The 15881-nt window shown below is 38.2% G+C and overlaps 1 pseudogene; it reads right to left on the reverse strand.

The window, feature by feature from the left end:
- Nucleotides 1–2243: 2243 nt before the first annotated feature.
- LOC127109204 (uncharacterized) lies at nt 2244–2343 on the reverse strand (annotated as a pseudogene).
- Nucleotides 2344–15881: the final 13538 nt, after the last annotated feature.

Consider the following 15881-nt stretch of genomic DNA (forward strand, 5'->3'; position numbering starts at 1 on the left):
GAGAAAAGGAACCAAATGCCAAAGCCCAGCCCAAAGCGCACAAGTCACCAATGCTGTGCCTGTGACGGACGTCACAGGGTGCGTGACGAGCGTCACGCAAAACAGCCTTGTGACGGACGTCACACATGGTGTGACGAGCGTCACACAATTCCACTACCTTTTTGGCGCAAGTAACGCCCTCAGAAGACTTGAAGAGACGTTGAGGAGTTTGTGTCCTATATCCACGCCGTGCATTTAGCCACGTTGAAGACCTTGGGAAACGAAAAGCAGTTACCAGCACCAATATAAATAGCTACTTCAAAAACCTAAGGGGGTTCCTCGGTTTTTCCACGCTCATACGGCCGAAGCTTTTCCAATTTTCTTTCTTTTCACGCTTTTGCTTATTTTTCTCTTCCAGCAACTTAATATTGTTTAATTATTTATTTCTTTTGCAAGTTCTACATTCTTTTTCCCTTGCAATTTACCTTTCCCTTTTTAGCATTTAGATATTTTTCGCATAATAGTTTTTACACCGGAAACTATTGTGCAACTTTTTATCGGATCTAGCCTTACGTTAGATTCTAGTTTTATTTCCTTGGTTTAATTTATTGATTAATTGAAGAATCCAAGAACAAATCCTACCGGCTTGTGGTGGAGTGTTCAAGACTATTGTATTACGCATTCAGGTTCTTTAATCATTATTTAATGTTTTGTTTTATTATTTATTTATATTGTCTGCCTGGAATGAGTCTGTTTATGCATGATATGTATTCTTGTTTATTTAGCATGTCTGGCTAATTCGCCTAGATATCGGTATGTAAAGTAAGCAGAATAAGGGATCAAGACTGAGTCGGTCTATTTAAACTTAAAATTAAAATCAATCTTTTTACGGTCTCACTTACAGGTTTAATAACAAGATTTTTTACAAAAGTAAAGGACATAAAGAAGCTAAAATCAATAGAGCGAGAGTTTGAGGTTTTAACTGGACAGTGTAAGTTAGGCATTAATTCTAGATCAGGGCGAGAGCAAGTTTTAGAGTTAATTAAATTCTGACCTTTTCCAAAAAGTATTTTTAAAGATTGAATGTGAGGACGAGAGTTAAGCATTTGGATTTAATTATATAACCTAAGTCAACAGAGCGAGAGTTTGAGATAAGGGTGTTTAAAACGGTCAGTGTTTTCTTAAAAAGAGTTTCTGCAACTTTATTGCTTTCAAAATATGGTTTTTGACTTAATTATAAGTGACAGCTACATTAATATAAAATCATGGTTTATTCAACAGAGCGAGAGTTTGAGATAAAACCTTTAACCAATAAAGTTAACCGAAACGATTTATTTTAAAACCAAGAAACCGACAAAGACTTGATTCCCTAGTTTTGACGAACTACATACCGATATCCGTTTTATCAATATTTAATCTAGATCTTAGTTTAGCCTTTAGTTTTTCCCCAAACAATCAAACATTTTTCACCTTAGCTTTACGTAGTAACCTTAGATAACGGTATATCGATTCATAAGTCCCTGTGGGATCGATATCTTTTAAAACTACGCGATAGAACTGTGCACTTGCAGTTTGTATCCCATTCTCGACTCACACAGTCGAGCGATCAAGTTTTTGGCGCCGTTGCCGGGGACTTTTATTTAATCGATATCGTAACTCTTCCGTTACGCTGTAGAGACTAAGGTTTCTTTTTCTTCTATTCTTTCTTTCGTTGATTTGTATGCCACGCACTCGCTCACAAGGCGAACCGCTCTATTTACGAATCAACGATATTGAGCTATATCTCCGAGTCTTACGACGAATTCGGGAATATCGTGCTGAAAACAATCTCCCTCCTATCGAATTTCCTGATCTCAAAGATCTTCTTCTTTCACCCGAGATGGCAGAACCAGCTCGTGCTCTTAGAGATTACGCCGCTCCATCGCAAGATGAGCCGCATTCAAGTATTGCTCCGCCCGCAATCGAAGCAAACAACTTCGAACTTAAACCTTCGCTGTTGCAGGCTGTGCAACAGAACCAATTCTCTGGAAATCCTACCGAGGATCCAAACCTTCATTTATCCGTATTTGTTCAATACGCTGATACTGTTAAAGCTAATGGTGTCACTTCAGAGGCAATTCGACTTCGTCTTTTTCCTTTCTCATTAAGAGATAGCGCTAGAAGATGGCTTCAATCTCTCCCTTCCAACTCAGTCACCACATGGAACGAGTTGAAGAAAGTTTTTCTTGCCCGATACTTTCCGCCAAGCAAAACAGCTATGTTAAGAGCCCAGATAAACGGATTTAAACAGAAAGACAACGAGTCTCTTTTCGAAGCATGGGAAAGATACAAAGACATGATGAGACTTTGCCCACACCATGGTTTGGAAGACTGGTTAGTAATTCACACATTTTATAATGGTCTCTTATACAACACAAGGTTAACAATAGACGCCGCTGCAGGTGGTGCATTAATGAACAAACCTTATGCTGATGCTTACCAGCTTATCGAGAGCATGGCCCAAAACCACTATCAGTGGGGAACCGAACGAACAACGGTGGAAAAACCTCAAACGAAAACTGGCATGTACGAGATAAGTAACCTTGATCACGTTAACGCAAAAGTGGATGCTTTGGTCCAGAAAATTAAAAGTTTAAACGTATCACCTCCAGCCGCCGTGGTTGCTATAACTCAGAATTGCGAGGTCTGTGGAATCCAAGGCCACACTCCTGCGGACTGTCAACTCTTGACTGGAATCCAAGCAGAGCAAGTAAACTATGCTCAAGGAAGCCCCTATTCGAACACTTATAACTCAAATTGGAAGAACCATCCAAACTTTTCATATAAGAGTAATAATGCTTTGTACGCACCTGGACAGTCTCCAAATCAAGCCCCATCTATACCTCCGGGATATCAGAAACCGAACCCATCCATGCCTAACAATAATACCCCTAGGAAATCCAACTTGGAAATCATGATGGAAAACTTTATAGCTTCCCAACAACAAACCAATAAAGATTTCTTAAACCAGAACATACACACTGGCGAACAACTTAAACAACTAGCAAGCAAAGTAGATGCCTTGGCAACCCATAACAAAATGCTGGAAACACAAATATCACAAGTAGCCCAACAACAAGCACCTACTGCTGCCCCAACTGGTACATTCCCTGGACAGCCCCAACCTAATCCGAGAAGCCAAGCTCATGCAATTATATTAAGAAGTGGAACGGAAGTGGAAGGACCGTCTGATCCAAGGATAGAAAACCAAAACCCTAAGAAATCAACTGAGGAAAGTGAACCTAAGGAAAAGGAAGAGAGTAATAAGGAAACCCTAGAAAAGAAGGAACCTTATGTACCTTCACCATCTTACAAACCACCTATACCTTACCCTCAAAGGCTTGTTAAAACCAAAGATGCGGGCCAATTTAGAAAATTTGTTGATCTCCTTAAACAATTAAACGTTACAATTCCGTTCACCGAAGCTATTACGCAGATGCCCTCATATGCTAAATTCTTAAAAGAAATCCTTTCTAATAAGAGGAAACTTGAGGATAGCGAAACCGTTACACTCCCTGCCGAATGTAACGCAATAATCCAAAACATGCCTCCTAAACTCAAGGATCCGGGTAGTTTCTCTATACCCTGTCACATAGGAAAATTTGTCATCGACAAAGCTTTATGCGATTTAGGAGCCGGAATTAGCGTTATGCCTTTATCCATATGTAAGAAACTGGAAATGGGAGAATTAAGACCAACCAAAATGTCCGTGCAACTAGCAGATCGTTCCATCAAATATCCTGTAGGAATCCTTGAAAACGTTCCCGTACGCATAGGTCAGTTTTACATTCCCACTGATTTTACAATTATGGACATTAGAGAAGATGATATTACACCCATTATACTGGGAAGACCATTCTTAGCAACTGCCGGTGCAATCATAGACGTAAAACGAGGACGACTCACCTTCGAAGTAGGTGAAGAGAAAATTGAATTCATTCTTTCCCAATTCTTGAAAGCACCTGCAATAGAAGATACATGTTACTTCATGGATATCATCGATGAATGCATAAAAGAAGCAGAGTTAGGAGAAGACAAATCATCAGACTATCTTTTAGAAGACAAACCTAACCAATGTTTAGCAATAACACCGGACCCTACGCAATGTCTTAACAAACCAACCCCTGACCTGAAAACACTTCCCAAAAATCTGAGATATGAATTCCTAGACTTAGAACTTGAACGACCTGTGATAGTTAATGCAGATCTAGGAAGACTCGAAACAGAAAAACTCATACATATCTTAAGGAAGTACCCCACCGCACTAGGATACCACATCACCGATCTTAAAGGGATAAGCCCTTCTATTTGTATGCACCGCATCATGTTAGAAGAAGACTGTAAAACCTCTAGGGAACACCAGAGAAGACTAAATCCGATCCTGAGTGAGGTAGTAAAGAAAGAAATAACCAAGTTATTGGAAGCAGGTATTATATATCCTATATCTGATAGCAAATGGGTTAGCCCTGTACACGTAGTACCGAAGAAAGGAGGCATAACCGTTATTGAAAACGAAAAAGGAGAAACTATAACTAAACAAATCGAATCGGGATGGAGAATGTGCATTGATTATAGGAAACTAAACAAAGCAACCCGAAAAGATCATTTCCCTTTACCATTCATTGACCAAATGTTAGAACGATTAGCAAAACATTCACATTTCTGTTATCTAGACGGTTATTCAGGCTTCTTTCAAATACCAATTCACCTTGATGACCAAGAAAAGACAACGTTCACGTGCCCTTTTGGTACCTTCGCTTATAGACGAATGCCGTTTGGTCTGTGTAATGCCCCTGCAACCTTTCAAAGATGCATGATGGCAATATTCGCCGACTTTCTCGAAAACATCATGGAAGTATTTATGGATGACTTTTCTGTATACGGACAAAGTTTCGAGGAATGCCTTGAAAACCTAGAAAGAGTCCTTGAGCGATGTGTAAAAGTAAACTTAGTACTTAACTGGGAGAAGTGCCACTTTATGGTACAAGAAGGAATCGTTTTAGGACACATCATCTCGAACAGAGGAATTGAAGTAGACAAAGCCAAAATAGAGGTAATCGAAAATCTTCAACCCCCAAGAACCGTGAGAGAAGTACGAAGCTTTTTAGGACACGCCGGTTTTTACCGACGATTCATCAAAGACTTCTCTAAGATAACTAAACCTTTAACCGGACTATTGATGAAAGATGTTGAATTCATATTCGACGACAACTGTTTAAAAGCATTTCAAACTCTTAAACAAGCATTGATCTCCGCACCCATAATGCAGACACCAGACTGGAATGAACCATTCGAAATAATGTGCGATGCCAGCGATTATGCTGTAGGTGCTGTGTTAGGACAAAGAAAGGATAAAAAGCTTCACGTTATATATTACGCTAGCAGAACCCTGGATGAAGCGCAAATGAATTACGCCACTACCGAGAAAGAACTCCTAGCAGTGGTATTTGCGCTAGATAAATTTCGTTCTTATTGGTCGGAGCTAAAATAATAGTCTACACTGATCACGCTGCTATCAGGTACCTTTTAACAAAAAAAGACGCTAAACCTAGACTCCTAAGATGGATCTTGTTGCTACAAGAATTCGACTTAGAAATCAAGGACAAGAAAGGAACTGAAAACGTAGTAGCAGACCATCTCTCTAGACTTGAGAACCTTGAACCGGAAAGAACATCAATTAATGATGATTTCTCGTATGACAAACTTATAGCTACTTTGGAAGAGAACAACTCCGACATGCAAGTAGAAACCACCTTAGCTATATCCGTCACACCATGGTACGCTGATCTCGTCAATTATTTAGCTGCCGGAATAGTTCCACCTACTTTATCCTACCAACAGAAGAAACGATTCTTCTACGACATAAAACACTATTACTGGGATGATCCCTTACTTTTCAAAAGAGGCCCCGATGGTATTTTCCGTCGATGTATACCCGAAGAAGAGGTAGAAAATATAATCCAACACTGTCACTCCGCTCCTTATGGTGGACACACAAGTACATCCAAGACCTGCTCTAAAATCCTACAAGCCGGCTTTTATTGGCCAACTATATGGAAGGACGTACATACAGCTATTAAGGAATGTGACAGATGTCAACGCACGGGAAACATATCTAGACGTGACGAGATGCCACAAAAAGGTATCTTGGAAGTAGAGATCTTCGACGTGTGGGGAATAGACTTCATGGGACCCTTTCCATCCTCTTTCGGTAACAAATACATACTCGTGGCAGTTGACTACGTATCAAAATGGATCGAAGTTGTAGCATCCCCAACAAATGACACCCGAGTAGTAACTAGACTCTTTAAGAATATAATATTTCCGAGATTTGGCATCCCAAGAATAGTAGTCAGTGATGGTGGATCGCACTTTATATCCAAGGTACTCGAAAAATTATTATTTAAGTATGGAGTAAGACATAGGATAGCGACACCTTACCACCCTCAAACCAGTGGACAAGTGGAAGTATCTAACAGAGAAATCAAGCAAATACTAGAAAAAACGGTCGCCACTTCAAGGAAAGATTGGTCATTGAAATTACCAGAAGCTTTGTGGGCATACCGAACTGCTTATAAAACCCCCATAGGGACGACCCCATTTAAGCTCATTTATGGAAAATCCTGTCACCTCCCGGTAGAATTAGAACATAAAGCCTATTGGGCTATTAGAAATCTAAATTTGAATTATAAAGCCGCCGGTGAAAAGAGAATCCTTGACATAAACGAATTAGAGGAACTCATAAGAGACGCCTATGAAAATGCCAGAATCTATAAAGAAAGAACAAAACAATGGCATGACAAGCGTATATCAAGGAAAATCTTCAAGCAAGGCGACGCAGTACTTTTATTTAACTCTAGACTAAAGTTATTTCCGGGAAAACTACGATCCAGATGGTCAGGGCCTTTTCATATCACTAAAATCTTTCCCAGTGGAGCGGTAGAAATAAAAGGAAAATCTACAGAACCGTTCACCGTAAACGGGCAACGTCTGAAACACTATCACTATGCGGAAACCAACGAGGATTCGCAAATCCTACACTTAGACGAAACGCCCCCAGGACCTATAGATTATATTTAACAGTTTCTTTGTCGAGCTTGCGACATTTAAACAAAGCGCTTAGTGGGAGACAACCCACAAATTAGTTTGTTATTTTATTATTCTATTATTATCATTTCCCTATTTCTTTCTTAATTATTCTTTTAATTTCTATTTAGCATTCATTCTTGATTTATTAAAAAAGAAAAAAATATAATAATAATTTTTTTCTTCTTTCGGCATTTGGCCAAATCCTGACTTAAACTCATGTTTTCTTTTCTCTAGCTAACACTAACCAGATGGGACATATTGATCGTATGGGTATCAAGTTCAGAGGAATGGCTCAGAAACAAAAGTTTGAAGAACTAGCCGCTAGAGAGATGCTACCTAGTTTATATGCTGATGATTGGGCTATGACTGCCCTTGGACTGAGACAGAGTGTCCTGTATTTGCTGAATCAGATAGGATGGGAGACATCCCCTATCCTGAGACATTTCACCACCTACCGGAGACTCACACTAGAATTCCTTAGCTCATTAATCTATCTACCCAGCCATGGAAAAGGAATTAGCAGAGGTTTTATCCAGTTCAGAATGTTCAACATGGAGTACCAATTTAATATTAGAGACTTCACCAACCTTTTGGGTTTTCCTACCTCCTTTGATACATTCACTGTAAGCCAGGAAGAACTTTTTGAATATAGAGAGCTTGAACACTTTTGGGGTAGGCTGACTGGAAATGATGAGCCCGAAGAACATGAGTTTCTCTCTGGAAACATACACAACCCGGCCTTTCGCTATTTCCATAAGATCCTGACCCACACTTTATTTGGGAAGAAGCCAAATAGTACTTCAGTTTCATGTGATGAACTCTTCATCATATTTTGTGCTTCCCAGAACCGTCCAGTAAACGGTGCCACTTTTATGTTAGCTAATTTGGACCACCTTATCCAGGATGAGCGAGCACCAATCAGAATAGGCGGTTTGATCACTATGATAGGTAATGCCATTGGATTACGTCAGCCTATGCTTGACCTTAGCCCTTTTTGTGGCATTACTACTATGAGTATACCTTTCCTCTTCAACACCATGTTTATAGCAAACCTAGGGACTGATGAGTTTGAACTTATTATTGATAACCAGGTTCTCTGCTTATTCACCATGCCCGATCCTAGGACTAGTGTTCATAACCAAAGGAACTGGCTCTATAACCTGAATGAAACCCCAACTCCTGCTAGATCCACTGAATCCATCCAGGATTATGAGATTTGTAATGACTATGAGAATTATGTTGACCAGATCCCTCATGCTGAATCTGACCCTCAGACACCATCCGGCTATTATGATATTGACCCTCCTCCTCAGCCTGTTCAGACCGAAGAATCAGCCATACCTGACCTCCGACATCATATGCCCGGAACTGATTATAACACCGCCATTGAAGCTTTGATGTCAGAACAAGACGCCCTCAGAGGAGAATTTACTAACATGAGACACGAAGTTCTAGGATACATGAGCAGTATGACGAATCAGTTTCACGAGTTGCTACATCATGTTAACTCTTTTGCTCCTCCGGCCAGAGATCGTACAGAGGGATAGAGTTTAGTTATTTTTCTAAGTTATTTAGTTTTAAATTAGATTTTTCATTAATGTTATTTGAATTCGTGTTCGCATTTATTTTTTTTCTTTCATTTCATTGTTTTCCTTTCCTGTATTACATTATGATCATTTTTATTGAAGCTGTTTATTTAATTTTATTATGCAATAGCTATTATGCTCTACTGTTGCTACCTATGAATTATTATTATACAAAGCAGATTAAGCGTGCACCATAAATTAAACTGCAGACTAAACTGATCATAAGCAAAACAAAACAAAATAAATAACAAAAATTAAATCCTTTACCGAAGTGATTTTGTGAAATGCTACTGAAGCCTTTCCAAAAAGGAATGTGTGACGAGCGTCACACACTCCATAACGAGCGGCACACCAAGTGCCTGTTACGAGCGTCACACCCCTGTGACGAGCGTAACACTCCTCAGACTAGTGAACGTTAAGGAGCCGTTGGAGACGAACGTTACACCTTTAACTTTTTACCTTCCCCATTCATTTTTCATTTAACCACACTTAATTACTTTTCAACCACTTTTTCTTTCCACCTTCCAAATTCTTCTCCTATAAATACCCACCAAACCTTCCTTCATTCACCACAAACAATTCTCTCCTATCAAATACATTTCTTTTTCTTTCCAAATCACCCCTTCAAAATTCATCACAATGGCGGGAAATCAGAATTTCGGAAATATCATCTTCCGATCCGTAGATGACAATTATCAGAGGGAGCGATTCGAGCGTTTCCAACAGCGAGGCGTCGCTTCCACCAGGTACCCCGATTTACCTTGCTTACAACAATTAGGCCTACTCCAAGGTATCGAATGGATGCTCCGTCAAGCCAACTTAACCTTCCTTTGCACTCATAATCAACCCACCTACCCATCCCTAACCTTAGAATTCTTAAGTTCATACGACTACACCACTCCCGCCGGTGAAGACGAATTTCTAACCGGTACCGCAACCTTCCGGATGTTCAACACCGAGTACTCACTAACCCAAAACCAATTGAGTACCATGCTACAATTTCCCACAGAAGGTCTGCTGCACGCCAGAATCCCTCCAACCTCAAACTGGAACACAGTTGGTGTTTTCGGCCTTTTTAAGAAAATTTCCGGTATAGATACCTACAACTGGGAAGAGCTCCTTCTCTCCCATATACATAACCCCACTATCCGGTACTTTATCCGCATTTTGCAAAACACAATTTTTGGAAGGCCAAACAACAGCAAGGTCAACTCAAAGGAACTATTTTTCCTCCAGTGCGTCTTCGAACCAGATACTCAGGTAAACGCCGCCTCCTTTCTATTTCATCATATCCGCACCTTATGTGCTAGAGGCAGGCAACCTTTTATAATCGGTGGATTAATCACCACCATAGCACTTGGCCTAAACCTAAGGGATAAACTCCAAACTTTAGAATCCCTACCTCCTCTATCTATGGATATCAGCTACTGTCGATCCAGCCGCTTGATTAAGAACAGAGTAGGCGGAGGATATTATCTTATGGTGAACAACCAGGCAGTCCCAAGCGTTGTTCTACCAAATACTGCCCGCACTGATGTCACAAACCCCGACTGCCACCTCTACGATCTAAACGCTCCCGAAACCACCGAGCCTTCACAAACAAACCCGCAAACAGATGAGTTTGAAGAAATGGAACAAGGTGATCATCCGCCTACACAACAGTCAGTCCCGCTCAACCCTTCCAGTAATGCAACTGGCCCATCCTCCCAACATCGTCGACGAAGAAGGCCTGCAACCAACGACGACATTATGGATGCTATCGACGGTATGCAGGCACAGAATGTCGAAATGCTGCAGATGATGCGTCAAATGCAACAGCAACAGGATGCTAGGAATGCCATAACCGACCAGCGGTTTACTGAGTTGTTCAGCAGGTTCGACAACTTAGACTTACGTCAGAGATCACCAGGTCCAAGAACCAGAGGCGGAAGACAACCTTAGTTGTAGTTTCTTTTTTCCTTTCCATATTGTATTTCATTTCCTTAAAACATTGGGGACAATGTTTAATTTAAGTATGGGGGGGAAAACTTGTTCTTCCTATTTCCATTTTTCAAGTATGTACTTTTCCTTTTAATGTTATTTCCCTATAAAAAAAAAACAAACAAAAAAAAAAACAAACAAAAAAAATTTTAAGTTAAGTCCCGAGTGTGAAAATTTCTATTATCTATTCCCTCAAAAATTTTCATGAGCCATAACAAAAATTTAACACACCCAATAAGTATAAAGGTCGCTTATTTTATACAACTTGAGTGAAATCAAGACAAAAATCATTACCATAACAACGCTATGAGAACCTCAACATGTTAGATCAGGATAAGTACCCATTATACCGATTCCTCGAACTTTTAGTTTTATAGTAACCCCGAGTAGTTTATACGAGAAGTCAGCACCATCTTAATAGCAAACTACGTGGAGAGCCGATGAATATAAGTGAATGATCCCCAAAGTAACATAAAATATATGAATATATCAGGAAATGCACTGATTAAATTAGGTGATCCTTACCAGATCTTTTAATCTAAAGGTTGCAGGTCGTGCAAAAACACAATATGAAAGATCCATTATGAGTTGGTTCAGTAGGTACCTGGTACTGAACTTGGTAGGGCGGACTACGGTTCGATCCCCCACAATTTGCAATGGACTGAATAACGAAGTTATCCGACTTATGTACCAGAACTTCTAGCTAAAAGCGGATCATAATCACTAACCGGTTACTCCACTATGTGCGCGAAAAGATAAAGGGCTTAATGTGATTTCGCTAGAATGAAAACGGGTGAAATAAGAGTAAAGGAACTAGGACAGCTATAATGGCATTGCTCGAACTGGTTTGCATAAGGTCGGGTTATCTGAGGTTGTAACGGTAGTTGTTGATGTCAAGGTTAAACTCAAGTTGCTTCTAAACAAAATCCACTTGCAACCTATTACGAATTGATGTGTGTTTTGAAACTTCGCCTGGCTAAATTTTTGAAAACGATTTCTATGCTGAATTTTGCTTGAGGACAAGCAAAGATCTAAGTATGGGGGAGTTTGATAACACGAAATTATATCATATTTTAGGACTTAATTCCATTAAATTCTATGACTATTTATTTCGGTTTACTGCATTTTATGAGATATTACGTGGTATTTTCTTCCTATTTGTCGCAGGTAGTCTAATTTGAAGAACAAGTGAAAATGGAAGAAAAGGAGGTGCAAAAAGGAGAGAAAAGGAACCAAATGCCAAAGCCCAGCCCAAAGCGCACAAGTCACCAATGTTGTGCCTGTGACGGACGTCACAGGGTGCGTGACGAGCGTCACGCAAAACAGCCTTGTGACGGACGTCACACATGGTGTGACGAGCGTCACACAATTCCACTACTTTTTGGCGCAAGTAACGCCCTCAGAAGACTTGAAGAGACGTTGAGGAGTTTGTGTCCTATATCCACGCCGTGCATTTAGCCACGTTGAAGACCTTGGGAAACGAAAAGCAGTTACCAGCACCAATATAAATAGCTACTTCAAAAACCTAAGGGGGTTCCTCGGTTTTTCCACGCTCATACGGCCGAAGCTTTTCCAATTTTCTTTCTTTTCACGCTTTTGCTTATTTTTCTCTTCCAGCAACTTAATATTGTTTAATTATTTATTTCTTTTGCAAGTTCTACATTCTTTTTCCCTTGCAATTTACCTTTCCCTTTTTAGCATTTAGATATTTTTCGCATAATAGTTTCTACACCGGAAACTATTGTGCAACTTTTTATCGGATCTAGCCTTACGTTAGATTCTAGTTTTATTTCCTTGGTTTAATTTATTGATTAATTGAAGAATCCAAGAACAAATCCTACCGGCTTGTGGTGGAGTGTTCAAGACTATTGTATTACGCATTCAGGCTCTTTAATCATTATTTAATGTTTTGTTTTATTATTTATTTATATTGTCTGCCTGGAATGAGTCTGTTTATGCATGATATGTATTCTTGTTTATTTAGCATGTCTGGCTAATTCGCCTAGATATCGGTATGTAAAGTAAGCAGAATAAGGGATCAAGACTGAGTCGGTCTATTTAAACTTAAATTAAAATCAATCTTTTTACGGTCTCACTTACAGGTTTAATAACAAGATTTTTTACAAAAGTAAAGGACATAAAGAAGCTAAAATCAATAGAGCGAGAGTTTGAGGTTTTAACTGGACAGTGTAAGTTAGGCATTAATTCTAGATCAGGGCGAGAGCAAGTTTTAGAGTTAATTAAATTCTGACCTTTTCCAAAAAGTATTTTTAAAGATTGAATGTGAGGACGAGAGTTAAGCATTTGGATTTAATTATATAACCTAAGTCAACAGAGCGAGAGTTTGAGATAAGGGTGTTTAAAACGGTCAGTGTTTTCTTAAAAAGAGTTTCTGCAACTTTATTGCTTTCAAAATATGGTTTTTGACTTAATTATAAGTGACAGCTACATTAATATAAAATCATGGTTTATTCAACAGAGCGAGAGTTTGAGATAAAACCTTTAACCAATAAAGTTAACCGAAACGATTTATTTTAAAACCAAGAAACCGACAAAGACTTGATTCCCTAGTTTTGACGAACTACATACCGATATCCGTTTTATCAATATTTAATCTAGATCTTAGTTTAGCCTTTAGTTTTTCCCCAAACAATCAAACATTTTTCACCTTAGCTTTACGTAGTAACCTTAGATAACGGTATATCGATTCATAAGTCCCTGTGGGATCGATATCTTTTAAAACTACGCGATAGAACTGTGCACTTGCAGTTTGTATCCCATTCTCGACTCACACAGTCGAGCGATCATCTGGTCTCCAAATTCAATCAGATCCGTCCATTCATGTTTCCAGATTCAATCCCATGCGTCCAATGTTATGACTCATTTAATGGCTCAGTGTGATGCGTTTGACTCGCGTGTATGGTGAGCTTGCGCTTCTTCGCCACGTGATGATCCACGTCAATTAATGAGAGATCATCCAACGCTCCACGTTTTTTCCTTATTTCTATTTTCTGATTTTATTTTCTTTTATTTCTTTTAATTCCATTTCTTTTTGAAAATTCATATCTCTCTCATTATTGGTCCAAAAATTATGGGACCAATTTCATTCTTCTCTTTTTAATTTCTACTTTTTAAAAATGATTTTTAATATTTTTTATTTCATCATTTGATATTTTTTAGTAATTTTCTCTTTTCTGGTTATTTTTAATTCATTTAAAATAGTTTTTAATATTCACAAAATACAAAAATATTTTTTTCAACCTCTTTGAATGATGATAGATCTATGAAAAATATTCTCATCAATTTATTAATTGATTTGAGATTTTAGTTCAATTAGGTTATTTTTATGCATTTTTAATTGATTTAAAATAGTTTCTGACTTCTAAAAATGCTGAAATTTTTTGTCAAACTTTGTTTGACCTTATTGAACTTGGGATAATTCACTTGGACTTTTCAAAGTTTATTTGAAGTGAGTTTGAAGTTTGACCTTTCTTTATTATTTTAATTCAAGTTTTATTTCAATATTAAAAAATGCCAAAAATATTTTATTTGTTTCTTGACTTCTAATCTTCATTTTGCTTTTGTTTTCTATTGTTTGACCTTGATCTTCTTTATCTTTGGCCAATACTTGTTGGTTAATACATACCATTTCCATTAATGCACTTTAATTCTTCATCTTCTTTTTCTTCTTCTTCTTTTCTTTTTGATCAATGAGTTAAAGGTTGATGGTTAGCATTGATACATGGAGGTTTAACTTTCCTTGATTCAAATCTAATTCATCTTGATCATGGATCAAGTGAATGGCTTTGCATTAAGGATAGGTTGCTTCCTAAATCATGCAAAGAACCTAAATCAATACAAGATCATTTCTCATCTTCTTTTTAGCATGGCAAGTTATTGGAGTTTGATTCACTAATCAAGACCTCTAACTTGTGTTGTTGCCTACATTATTTTTGACCGGCCTCAGATAGTTGTGATTTCTACATAAGTCCAATTACGATTGCTTAACATAGCGCTAAATTTGCCTTATGGCACACTAACTATTAACATTAACCATTAACCATTAACATTTACTTGATGCACTTTACATTTATGCAATTTACCATTCTTGTACATATTATTCATTTGCTTTTCCCCCTTTGCTCATTTAAGCACATGTTTATGTTAATGCAATTTTCCTTTTGCTCACTTGAGCATATAATTGTGTATATATTATTGTGCTTGTGCTTGTGTTTTGTTTTGATTATTGTGGACCAAATGCAAAGAAATGGACAAATGGACTTAGTTTCTAGGACTTTCCCTATGCAAATTGGAGTAAAAGGACCTTAATGTTGAAGATGGATTAGAAGGACCAAACCTCTAAACTCACTATTGTCCATTCTTGATTTACTTCATAGAATTCTTTGATGTGTGTGCTTGTGTGCTAGGGGATCCTATATGAGCCAAATTGAAGAACCATTGCCATGTTCATCCAAAGTGAAAGATACAAGAGACATTGGAGATCTTCTAAGAGATTCTTTGATTATGTTGATTGCTTGAGCTTACACTTATTTTGCTTGCATATTCCAAAGGATGAGAGCTACTTGGATCATCAATATGATCTCAAGAGAGGAACTCCATTTGTGGTCTTGTTTCTTATCCCTCATCTCTTGTATGATTAGGACTTTAGCCATTCTTCTTCTTCCCTCCACTCTAACCCAAGCCAAAACTTTTGTGCAAACATTTAACACTTCTTTTCAAACATTAGAAACCTAAGCCTTATGCTTTTGATTTTCAAACTTTCTTTTCATAACACTTATTTTGAATTGAACTTTTAAGTCAACTTTGACCATACTTTGTAAATACTTTTCATTGGTAAATATAACTCATTCAAATACTTCTGTGGTTTCAATGGCCACTTTCCTAGTCAAAACTTTTTGTATAACCTTTAGCTAGTAGGTTTGAGTTATCCTTGAGGTAGATGTAATACTCACATATATCCTTAGTGATGGACAATGAGTCTTCCAAGCTTATTATAGGGTTAACCCCTCACTAGCATGTTGAAGTTATCCTCACATGGTGGATTTGTGGTTTTAGGTTGAGTTTTCTCCCTTGGATAATAAAAGACCTTAAGGCTTTTGGATCAATCAATTCACCAACCCATTTTTGAGATTTTTACCCCGAACTATGAGGTTTTGATCCTAATCTTTTTTTAAGATGGTACGTAGG

The sequence above is a fragment of the Lathyrus oleraceus genome, chromosome 7 (assembly GCF_024323335.1).
Source record: "Lathyrus oleraceus cultivar Zhongwan6 chromosome 7, CAAS_Psat_ZW6_1.0, whole genome shotgun sequence".
Lineage (NCBI taxonomy): Eukaryota > Viridiplantae > Streptophyta > Magnoliopsida > Fabales > Fabaceae > Lathyrus > Lathyrus oleraceus.